This window comes from Podarcis cretensis (assembly GCF_951804945.1).
Source record: "Podarcis cretensis genome assembly, chromosome: 6".
Lineage (NCBI taxonomy): Eukaryota > Metazoa > Chordata > Lepidosauria > Squamata > Lacertidae > Podarcis > Podarcis cretensis.
The window spans coordinates 32,887,400-32,900,036 of NC_137175.1; the positions used below are offsets into that span (position 1 = coordinate 32,887,400).

Sequence of the window (12,637 nt, forward strand, 5' to 3'; positions counted from 1 at the left end):
GAGCGCCGCTGGAACGGCCCGTGTGCCTCCGCCAAAGCGAGGGCGGAGGGGAGGGGGAGAAAAAGAGTCCCGAGGAGGAGGAGGAGGCCCGGCCCTATGGAAAGTGCCTCCTGAGGGACCCGCCCGTCCGCTCCCCCACGCCACATGGGGTGCCAGCCCCTTTTCTCCACCGCACCCCTTTGTTCGGGTTGGCTCGCGGACGCCCAACTCTCTCGTCCGAAAGAGCTTGCGCAAAACACGGGTTGCCTGCGGGCGGGCGTGCTCGCTGCTCTTTGCAGAAAGGCCTCTTCTGGGACGGCCGAGTATAGGGCCCGTCTTGGCTACGCCCATGGGGCCCATATGCGTGAAAAGTAATGGGGCTGCAGCAGGAGCAGAGAAAGTATTGCAGCCGGGACTAGTTCAGCTGGGTTTCTTTCTCCGTCCCCCAAAGGGAATGTGTCTGTTTTGGAAAGAGGGAGCGTGTTCTCCCTACGAGGTTAGGCCTTCAGGCCCCATGGTAGGCTTTCATTGTTTTGGTGGGATCGATCCAGTGTTCCAGGAGACCATTTGGACTCCTGTTTGCTGACAAAATGGGACTGAGGAAAAAGGAGCCACCTTTGCAATTCGCTAAGGACCTGGGCGTTCTTCGCTTGGGTACCCATTATTTTGTTTCAGGGTACACAGTACACTCAACATAGTCACTCCATTTTGTTTCTCTGACAAAACCAGGAACCCCTAACAATCTTCTTCATTACATGCCTTCCACTCTAAAATCTGTATTTATAACTTAATTTAATCGTTTTTCCACAATTAATAACTAATAGAATGCTTCAACTAGCTGTGCTTTAAATATCTGTTTCTGACTTACTCGGCACTTATTAGGACAGAACAGTTTGTCCATAACAGGAAAATGTCCATTTTTATGTGATAACACCCAAATGTGCAAAGATTGACGTTCTGATTATGAGCATATTTTCTTGCTGGTTTTAAGTGAAGTAGCTTTAATTTTGCCAGCCCGAGGCACCTTTAAAACAAAGCACAACATATTTCTGCATTTAAAATAAGTTTGTTTCACATATGGTGGGATGAAAATCACATTTTGTTTTATAAGGATGCTGTATTCTCACATTGATACTGCCAAATGATTAGCAATTACATAATTCTGAAAAAATGTGCTATTGTTGAAATACTTAAATATGCCTAAATATGCTTCACATGTTTAAATATGCTTCATTAGGCAGGATTCTTACCTTTTTTTTATAAACTTACAACAAATCCACATGTTTTCAGATGCAGTAGTTAATTCTACAAGAGAATAAGGCACATGCAAGGGAGATTAGGACTCCGTGGTTTTATTTAGCCATGCATTTAAAAATACTTCATTGTAAAAATATATTAATGTGTCTCAGCAAGGTACAGTACATGAAACAAATAATAGTCTGACATTTAAAACTGAATTTGGGTTTGCTTTATATTCATACTTTATACTGTTTCATAGATAGAACCATTCCTAATTCAAAATGGAGATTGAGCCAATAGGGTTAGCAGTATGTTTTCTCTCACATTAGTTTTATTTATTTCTCATGCATTTCTAATATTACCTTTGCTTTTTTCAAATTAAACCAAATAACAGCCTGATTACGTATATTGTATGTAGGCTTATGGGTAAAGCCCACCAACTTCAGTTATTTGTTTAATTTTGTAACTTCCCATAACCCAATTATTTCTTGATCTTGACTTCTAAAGCCAGAGCTTTCCAAATTGTGTGTTGCAAAACGTTAGTGTGTTGGCTGCAGTGTGTAGGTGTGTCCGCACAAACGCTCCCAGTTCTTCTGCTGAGGCTGGAAAGGGGTTAGTTTAACCTCAGGTTTGCTAGGAAAACTGGATCACTGTTTCTCGAAATGATGCATGTCTAAGAAGTGTATCACCAACATGAAAAATTGGGGAAGTTCTGTCTAAAGCAATGATCAAAATCAGGTGGTTTTGTATTGATTCCAAGAGAATGCTTAAGGCTGCAATTATAACTTATTTACTTGGGAGTAATCCCCATTTAGGGACGCAGGTGGCGCTGTGGGTTAAAGCCTCAGCGCCTAGGACTTGCCGATCAAAAGGTCGGCGGTTCGAATCCCTGTGGCGGGGTGCGCTCCCGCTGCTCGGTCCCAGCGCCTGCCAACCTAGCAGTTCGAAAGCACCTCCGGGTGCAAGTAGATAAATAGGGACCGCTTACCAGCGGGAAGGTAAACAGCGTTTCCGTGTGCGGCTCTGGCTCGCCAGAGCAGCGATGTCACGCTGGCCACGTGACCCGGAAGTGTCTCCGGACAGCGCTGGCCCCTGGCCTCTTAAGTGAGATGGGCGCACAACCCCAGAGTCTGTCAAGACTGGCCCGTATGGGCAGGGGTACCTTTACCTTTACCTTTAATCCCCATTTAACTCAGTAGGACTTCCTTCTGGGTATACTGTATACGTTTATGCTTGTATTTTAGCTCTAATAGTGGGGTGGGGGGGGATACCATGTGCACTGAGGGAAGTTTATTGTGTGGCTTGTACATTTTAAGTCATGCACAGATTATACATTTGATCACCATAGTCAACATCACAGGATGTAAATTGTGTGTGGCCTTTCAAGTAGGTATGGATCATTTTTTAGTACCATGCATTTTGTTACAAGACTGCAATCTTTAGTCCATTTCCTTCAGAGTAATACTGCTGTTTTAAATTTAGAACTAATGAGGAATGAAATGAGGATACATATAATCTATCCCAAGTGTGTGTGTGTGTGTGTGTGAGAGAGAGAGAGAGAGAGAGAGGACTCCAGTATTAAACCACAAGAATTATTTTATCCCTAAAATATTATGTTCTGTATAAGTTAATGGCTCCTCAACCAAAAGATAGAGGCCTTTTTCCAAACTTCTTATTAAATCAAGTAGAGCAGGAGTACCGCAGGATTGGCACAATCTCCTCGTTTAGTCCTGTTGTGCAAAACTTTAGGATTTGTCTTTGTGGCGTGGGGGTGGGGACGTACAACGTGACTGCTACAATGACAGATTCCCTTCAGTTTCGCCAGCAACAGGGGATCACTAGAGGCCTCTAAGCTAATGAGCTCCATGCAGAGAACGCCAACCACATGGGTCTCTACTCTCTAATCCACCTTCTTCGCCTTTATGATCTATGTTTACATGTGCGGAGGGATCCTTCACAGCTGACAGCCACCTCAGTGCCGGCACTTCTTTTTTTAAAGAGCCTCTCTATTCTCTGGGATAGGCCAGGGCTTGGGAGGACGTCAGAGGGGGAGGGAGGCCGAGCTGTTTCATTGTCCGCGCCTGGCTCTGTGCAGTGGGGAAGCCTTCCCTTTCCAGTGCAAAGCAGTGCGTGGGGCAAAGGGGGGGGGGGGACCACACTGTAACGCTGCTATCCCCGTCGCTTCCTAGCTCTCATACAAGACGTGGAGGCCTCTTGGTTCAGAGGGGACTGTAGGCAGATCACTGGAGTCCCCAGGACAATGGGAATTGATGGTTGGATGGGAGGAAGGGGGCGGGGGGGGCATTGCTCGGCGCAACTATCGTACAATCCTACCACGGGTTTACTTAGAAGTAGGCCCCACTGAGCTCAATAGCATTTATTCTCCAGCGTAAGGGTGCAGCCTTAACGTCTAGGCTATTTTGATAAACGGTGCCACGCTTCAGGGGGAGGGGCGGTGATCCACCCGGGAGCTGGCAGTTGTTAACAGTGCTCCGCCCACTGATCTGTTCTCCCTGCTGGGGCTCCCCCCCCCAAAAAAAGGTAGCTTTGTCGCTGCTCCTCTCCCCACACCGGGCCACAACCTTTCCCCTCCTCGCCCCATACCTTCTCCATGAGATGAACTGACACCGTCACCCCCGCCCCCCGTTTTATAATCCTTCCTTCCCCAGCAGAACCCCTTCGCTTCCAGCAAAGACCGGGCTCCCTTCCAAGGGGATGGGGGAGATATTGGAACTGTTCCAAAAGTTGTGCACAAAAGAGGTTCCTCCTCTTCTGGCCCCCCCATCCCCAAATGGAGCCACTGACAAAGGTTGCTGACGGGGTCCGCTCCAGACCTCCTCCTTCAGCACCCATGGTGTGTCAGAGGTGGGCGGGGGCTGAGGTGGCTGTACTGTTTCCTACGCTTAAGAGAAAACAGATCAAGCCATCTTCTCAATAGTACCCCAACACACACACTCCAAATCTGGAGACGCCCATTGTAATCTCTTCCCACCCTGAACTCCTTAGTAGTTATGCCTCCCTCCTTTAGTATTGCACAAAGCTCGTGGGTTCCGCTACCTACCCCACACCTACCCCTGTATCACTTCCAGCAATCCTGCAGCAGCTGTCCCAACCCTCCGGATGAGTCTCGCCCCCCCCCTTGTGTAGTCTTCCATGCTACTCTAATCCTGCCTCCGCACCCCCCAATTTCATTACTGGGAGAGGGTGAGGAACCTGGGGTTCGGCCGGGCGATCCTGGGGGGTGAGCAGCCCTAAAGGCGTGCAGGTTAGCAAACAGACACCCCCTCGGGCCCCTACTCCGGCCACTGGCCCCGTCGAGGCCGCTGAACAGGACAAAGGGAAGGGGCAAGCCCCCTCTGGCGTCAGCTTCTCCAAGGGAGGCGCAACCCACCCCGGACGCAGCCTGGCCCCCTCCCCACCCCCTCCGCATCTGGCAGGGGTCTGCCTTATGGAGGCCGGCGAGGGGAGTCGAAGGAAGCGCCTCCATTGGTGAAGAAACACATCGAGCATTATTACCAAAGGGAGGGAGGGCGTGTTGGGCTGGCGGGGGGGGGGGCATGAGGCTCCCCTCGGGGGTCGATCCAGCAAAGAGGGATGGTGGAGCCAAAGAGCCGATCGACAAGGCAGCCACCCCACCGCACCCCACGGAGGTGGCTCCCTATTGAGGAACTCTCTAGGACCCAGGGGAGCAGCCGGCGCTGCACGTAGCACACGTGTATTCGCTCCCGCATTTCTGGGCCAGCCTGCTCCTCCTCCCTCCACCCCCCCCCGCCGCCGTCCAACCTTGCAGCCATCACTCCTCTTTCTCCGCGGTCCTGACACCGCCCCCTCTATTATCCCGACTTCTCCATTGCCCCGCGCCCTTCTCTAAGTATGCGCTAGGCAACTTCTCCAGCATAGCAACAGCTTAAGGGGAGCCTTTGCCGTCGAGCCACATGGGATCAGGTCTTTTAACTTACAGCGCCACCCTGAATTTCGAGGGGACGTCGTTTCCAAACTGCGGGGCCGGGTTTGCCAGCTCTAAAGCGTGGGCCTTTTATCCTCGCGGGTCATCTTCACGAGGAAGTTACGGAGTTACGGAAAGCAAGGCGTTGCCCCACCTCCCAGTACACGCTGTGGGTGAAGTTTAGCACAGCTGTAATCTAAGTTAGTTGCTGTATCTACAGAATCAGGGAGTGGGTTTTTTTTATGATGGATAAATAAAAAAATTAGCAAAAAGGGCATGTGTGTATTAAAAGCTACAGTGGAGCACAATCCTTTGTATGTTTGCTCAGAAGTAAGGGCCATTATGCCCGAAAGTAAGGCCCAGGTAACAGCACAATTCTAACCACAGAAGCGAATGCTAATGATTTCAGTGTGGCTTATTTCCAAGTGAGAATGCACAGAATTAAACAGATGTAAAGAAAGCTTTCATCAAATGCATTATGCTAAGAAGGCTTTTGTATGATCATGATAAAGGTCAAATATATGTGCCTGCATTAAAAACAAACCCACAGCCTTAAAATCCTATTCCTCCTCTGTAGACCTTATACTGATCCAATGCTCAGCACTTCTGTATACAATATTTAATGCTACTTGATATTTGGCATTCAATATTTATTAGTTAAGATATTTTAGGCTGTCTTTTAGGACTAGGATCCTGACAAGGCAACTTCCATTAGACAAATACAGAATCATATTTAATAAAAATACAAAACCACCATAGAACATCTAAAAGCAATAGAAAAGCCGCAGAAAAAGCAGCAGAAATAACTGTAATAGAGCAACAAAGCAAAATCGGCCACTCTTGAAAGGGGTAAAGTAGGATTAAGGAACCAATCAAGAAACATTGTCTGCATTGCCAGTAAAAAAAAGCATGCACCCCACAGTCTAAAGCACGCACATTTTGAAATAAAAATTCAAAATCAAAGCTGAATTTTTAAATTTCAACAGCCATTGACATCTTGAGAAATTCTGTTTCAGCTCTCTTGCAAACATCTTCCCAGCTGACTCCAAGGCTTGAATAATTCCAAGGCAATCTCCTCCTGCAATAAAAAAAACAGCAAACAGAAACGACCAACATATTATTGATAATCCACTTCCCCCACTGACTGGTTCCCTACAACTCCTATATAATGGACCAGACATGGCCTTCAAATTCTAGCCAGACTTATTCACTCTGTTCTGTGTCCTTAGACCAGAACATTATGGGGAACATAAGTAAAAGGGGGCAGAGCAATGGATACAACTCTTAGCTTTACACAAAAGGCTAAATGCCAACCACTAAAAAATCAATACGTCTCTCCACCTGTCCCATTTTGCTGCCTGAGGCGAAACAGAACGATGCCACCTCCTGTCAAGGTCATGCTTACTGAGGTTAAGCGGCAGTGTCTTCTGGTGAGATCTTGTGAGGTGGTAGGCAAGGAGTTTGCAGTGATGCCACCCACAAGATTCCGTCGCCCGAGGCGGCTGCTTCAGTCTACCTCATGGGCAGGCCAGTCTTGCCATCTATGCATGCAAGAGGCATTATCACAGTTCAAGGACACATTCCATCCAAGTTAAAGCACGCAAAAAGGGCAAAAAGGGTGGCCAGTGAATGTCTGACATTATTTTATTACATTTCTATCCCACCTTTCTTCCATTACAGAAATCGCAGCAACGTAATGGGATTCACAGGCAGTCTCCTATCCAGGCCAGAGTTAGATCTCACCGGACTGAGATGTGCAAAAGATCACCAAAGAGGCTATGCCATATGCCTTCAGACCAAATCCTGGAAGGATGCTGGGTATTCAGAGTAAAATGGTGTGATTATTTTATCTATATATAGATATTGGTTCCCCCAAGCCTACATGCCTACTCATAATCTCACACTCATGTGTGCATGGTGCTATTTTGGCTACTACATAAAGATCCATCCTGGGAGGACAAATTTATGCATAGAATCTGAAACCAAAACGAAAATAATCCATTCTTGATTTCTTTGCAGATTTGGGACTAGCAACGGCCAGGCAACAAGAATCCACAGGAAACCATTTGTAGTGTTTATAGTAAAATGACGATTTCTGGCAAACTAGCCAACTCATCATATAAACTCCTCATATACCAGATCTGTTCTTATTCACATGTTCCACTAGATGGCAACATATAAAACAGGATGCATTTGCCTCTAATGGTCAAACGATAGGACACGAAAAGTTTGTTTCGGAATACAGGCCAGCGATGTTAGGCAGTGAGAGTTTGCTCTCTGTCTCTCACACACAAACACAGCAGCCTCAGATTGGGGAAGAAAGAATATTCAATGGCAATAAGAAACAAACATCTAGGAATCAAACAAGCCGCACACACAGAGGACATCCTCTTTCACATGCTTTTATCAGCACTTGGATTTGTGGAGGGAGTTTTTATTAGCAGCCAGATATGTATCTACCCTGGCAGGACACAAGATTCTCTTTAAAGCTCCTGCCATCTGCAACAAGCTATGCAAACACATCTATATTTCTGTTCTGATATCTCTCTTGTAACAGCTCAAATAATCTTCCCCTTAAAGTGGCCTCTGCTTAAGAGAGGGATAGGTTATCTCTTAGGAAAGTTTTTGAATGTCTGGAACTTATTTTCTGGCTGTGTGATTCAAGGAATTTATTTCCCTTTCTCATTCTATGATTCCCATAATGCTTGTTCTGCTTTGGCGGAAAGGTGTATAAGTGTGGCAAATAAATAACCTCAACATCTTAAATGCTGCACTATAAATATTAGTTTTTAATATGTATTGCATTTCTATTTATTTATTTTTTGGCAAGGGGGTTGGTAGTTATTGTAGAGAAAACAGACATGACATACGCAATGTAGGTTTGCCAATTAACCAGAAAAGAGCAGCCAGGGTTGCATGTGTACTTTCAACAGCAGCCTGTTCTGTTAAAACCAGCAGGTGAAAGTTTTACATGGGCCCAGCCAGCACAGCTGATGGGAGCTGTGGTTCAAAACATCTGGAGGGCACCAACTTGGAGAAGGCTGTGAGATAGCAATTAATTCCAGTAACCGAGTATCTCCCTTCTGCAAACCCCTATGCTGTGTACAAAGAAAAAGAGGCCAGATCTCACATAGTATTCCACAAATATTCTGCAATACAGAAAGATTGAGATGTACCTTTACACAACTAAGAAAACACGCGTTTTGTGGCTACTTAAATTTGTGACTGCATGTATGGTGCTTTATATGGGAGAAGTCTTTTGTTTGTAGCCAGTTAAATTACCAAGTAGTTCCATCAACTGCATGTCTCTACACATCATAAGAGACTGTTTGCATTGGCTTTGTGATGGCAAGTAGCTGATTTATCCAGCAACCATCAGAAAATAAAATAAAATACTTGTTAAGCAGCCTTCATGCAGGAATGTCAACCAACTACCAAGTAGCTGATTGTTTGTATGAATGGAAGCCAGTTATCTGAGACCAAACATCAAAAGTATTCTCTCTGTCCACTTGGGGGCTTAAATAAATTTGCAAGTAAGGGCATTCAATTGCCACAATGCACATGGAATTTTAGAAAACTCATTCTGCCAAATAGCCGCCTGGGAACAAATGAATTTAGAAATGAAGAGCATCTGTTTCTGATCAGGCCAGACCAGTTTTGCTAGGCACACAACCTACCTACACATGCCTTTTCCCACATAGCACTGAGTCATCAGCTGTGGCATAAGTTTCCCTTGTAATTTCACCATCTATCATACGGAATGGCAATTAACAGCTTTCATTTCAGACTTTGCACCTCAACAGGACCTCAGCTTTTAACTTCTAAAAGGATTGGATGAGTTTTATCTAGAAGCATAATCTGTAATTGTTGCACAGTGCACTGATACCTCCCTGGCACCTTCAAAGTTTGCAAACCCCAAACATAGATAGCATCCAGAGACTTCACAACCAACCAAAGAGCCATGAGCCATGGCAAGACATACTATTGAGACTGGTGTTAACCACTGGTGGAGGAACAGGGGTGTGGGGGGAGCACACCGCCCCCGGTGGCACGATCCCGGTGGGGTACCATCATAGCTGCCCCCCACCCATGCTGGGTGCCATGCCCTGCAGGCAGCACGCCACACCACCAGGACGCATGACACGCCCCTGCAGGTAGTGTTCTATGCCCCCGGGGATGCACACCAGCCACGCCCCTGCCTGCTCTCCTCCCCCTTCTCTGGAGCTTGAAGCTCCACCACTGGTGTTAACACCCATATTAACCTCTGGCAGAAACCATTGCTCTGGCCCAATCACAGCTGAGCTGGTAGTTGGTCCCCTAATAGCTGATTGTGGATCACAAGGCGGCTTGTGGTCAGAGTTTGTCTGCTTGCATTGCTTTCTGAGGAGGTTGATAGCACTGCACCAATTCAACAGTTTCTACAGGCAGCACTTTAGGCACACTGTCTTCAGTTTAAGGCAGCTGAAATTATTTTTTGGCCACTCATTTCTCTCCTCCTCTTTTTTCTTTAAGGCTGCTGCAGCTTCAGATGTGCATTAATGAAACATGTATGCTGCATAATTCAATGCATACACGCACATGAAGATGAGAGGATTTCTCATTCCCCTCTGTAAACTGATGTAGTCCCACTGAATGAGGATCAAGAGCCAAAACTGGCTTCTGGCCTTGTACTAGAGCAGCCTTTCTCAACCTGTGGGTCCCCAGATGTTGTTGAACTACAACTCCCATCACCCCTAGCTAGCAAGGCCAGAGCCCAGGTATGATGTGAGTTGTAGTCCAACAACATATGAGGACCCACAGGTTGAGAACCACTGTACTAGAGCTTAACTGGGTGCTGGATCCCCCCCCCCCCAATGTATTAAAAGGTCTGGATGCATTAAGAGGTAGACAGCAAGTGCAGAGATGCAAAAAGAGAGCAGTGTGAAGTAATGGCTAAAGTGTTTTACTTAGGCAAGGGTGACCCAGCTTCACATTTCTTCTCAGTCACAGAGCTCATGCGGTGCCCTTGGGCCAGTCACTCTGGCTAATGGACTCCAGAGGGTTATTGTTGTGGGGAGCAATGTGGAAATATCATCTTCTTGTTTGGCGATCACTCATAGCCGAGTAAGATTGTCTTCCATAAACACGGTTTTAACAGTGAGTCCATCAGTGACTGTGGAGGCCAGTTCTGGATCCCTGCACTCCTTGGAGTAAGAGGATAAAAAAAAAGGAGGCTCACAGGTTCACCAACCCTGCTTTAGTCATTTGTATGGCAAGAAGGATTAAGTTTGCAGTTTCCTTTCCTTCCCCCTTCTAGTTCAAATTCAGTTTCTTTGTTAAGCTCTGACGACAGATGTTTAATATGCTGGTCTGGGATTCCAGACCTTCAAAGGAACCTAGTTGCAGCCATCTATCACCATGGCAGGAAACTCTCTTGAATTAATGTGGGCGACAAGAAACCAGACCACATGGGTCATGGAACAAGAAGCAACAGCGGCAAAAAAAGACTTGTCGGGAAATGATCAACACAGGAAGGAAGTCCTATCATGCTTTTGGCAGCACTCTGTAAACAGTTATAAAAACCAACACAAAACAATGTCCAAAAGGGCCTCCAGTGTGAGTATTTGTGTGTTTTAAAAAGTATCAACGTTTCTAAAACAACAGTCATTACTTTTTGGAAGTAATAATTGGGCTTCAGGTTTGCTTCAGCTTTCGCCAGATTTTGAAGCTGTAAGGATCACCACTATACACCTTTCCCTGGGAGGAACCCCACACGGTGGCACATACTTCTGTGTAGACGTGCCGAAATCTACACTGTTACTACATACTACTATCAGTATGTGGATGATACCCAGCGCTATGCCTCTTTCAAATTGGAACCAGTGAAGGCAGTGAAGGTCCTGTGTGAGTGTCTGGAGGCGGTTGGAGGATGGATGGCGGCTAACAGATTGAGGTTGAATCCTGACAAGACAGAAGTTCTATTTTGGGGGGACAGGAGGCAGGCGGGTGTGGAGGACTCCCTGTTCCTGAATGGGGCAACTGTGCCCCTGAAGGACCAGGTGCTCAGCCTAGGAGTCATTTTGGACTCACAGCTGTCCATGGAGGCACAGGTCAATTATGTGTCCAGGGCAACTGTCTACCAGCGCCATCTGGTATGCAGGTAGAGACCCTACCTGCCCGCAGACTGTCTCGCCAGAGTGGTGTATGCTCTAGTTATCTCCCGGTTGGACTACTGCAACACGCTCTACGTGGGGCTACCTTTGAAGGTGACCCGGAATCTACAGCTAATCCAGAATGCAGCAGCCAGACTGGTGACTGGGAGCGGCCACTGAGACCACATAACTCCGATCTTGAAAGACCTATATTGGCTCCCAGTTCATTTCCGATCACAATTCATAGTGTTGGTGTTGACCTTTAAAGCCCTAAATGGCCTCGGCCCAGTATACCTGAAGGAGCATCTCCACCCTCATCGTTCTGCCCGGACACTGATATCCAGTGCTGAGGGCCTTCTGGTAGTTCCCTCACTGTGAGAAGCCAAGTTACAGGGAACCAGGCAGAGGGCTTTCTTGGTAGTGGTGCCTGCACTGTGGAATGCCCTCTCATCAGATGTCAAAGAGATAAACAACTATCTGACGTTTAGAAGACATCTGAAGGCAGCCCTGTTTAGGGAGGTTTTTAATGACTGGTGCTTTAGTGCGTTTTTAATCTTTGTTGGAAGCCGTCCAGAGTGGCTGGGGAAGCCCAGTCAGATGGGCGGGGTACAATTATTATTATTACAAACATAGGCCCTAGGACAGGGTAGGCAGCTTGCAACATGTGGCCTAGTTTCATAGAGTTTGTATTTGATATCCCGCTTTATCACTACCCTAAGGAGTCTCAAAGCGGCTAACAATCTCCTTTCCCTTCCTCCCCCACAACAAACACTCTGTGAGGTGAGTGAGGCTGAGAGACTTCAGAGAAGTGTGGCTAGCCCAAGGTCACTCAGCAGCTGCATGTGGAGGAGCAGAGACACGAACCCAGTTCACCAGATTACGAGTCCACCGCTCTTAACCACTATACCTCACTGGCCTCAAATAGGGCTGGAGTGGTGGTGGTGAGCAGGGGCCAATGCAAGGGTGTCAGAGTATGCCAATGGGCAGCAGTCTGGAGAATATCAAAAGCCAGGAACAAGAGTCCAGTGTCAGATGATTTACCAGGATCCAAAAGTGATCAAGTGGCTGAGCTGGAAAACAAAGTAAGGAATGCTGAAGAAAAATCAGGATCAGAGATCAAACCACAAGACAGCAGGACTCTGCTAGAGCAGCATGGTGAGAAATGTAGGACATGCTAGAGCTCTGGTAGGCCTTGTTCAAGAAGGAACATAACAGTGGCCTTACTGTGGCCAACTTGATGCCTATAGGTCACAAGCAGGGCTTCCCATGAGCTAATCCAACTGGAAAAAGAAGTCCTTTGGCTCCTCTTAGGCTGGAAAGAGTCTAATGGGAAGCCTGGGCT

The 12,637-nt window shown here is 46.9% G+C and overlaps 1 long non-coding RNA gene across 1 annotated transcript; it reads left to right on the forward strand.

Moving 5' to 3' along the window:
- Positions 1-3,176: 3,176 nt before the first annotated feature.
- On the forward strand, positions 3,177-7,329 carry LOC307218404. Its single transcript, XR_013839958.1, has 3 exons — positions 3,177-3,344; positions 6,845-6,999; positions 7,184-7,329. It is a non-coding gene; the product is annotated as an uncharacterized lncRNA (long non-coding RNA).
- Positions 7,330-12,637: the final 5,308 nt, after the last annotated feature.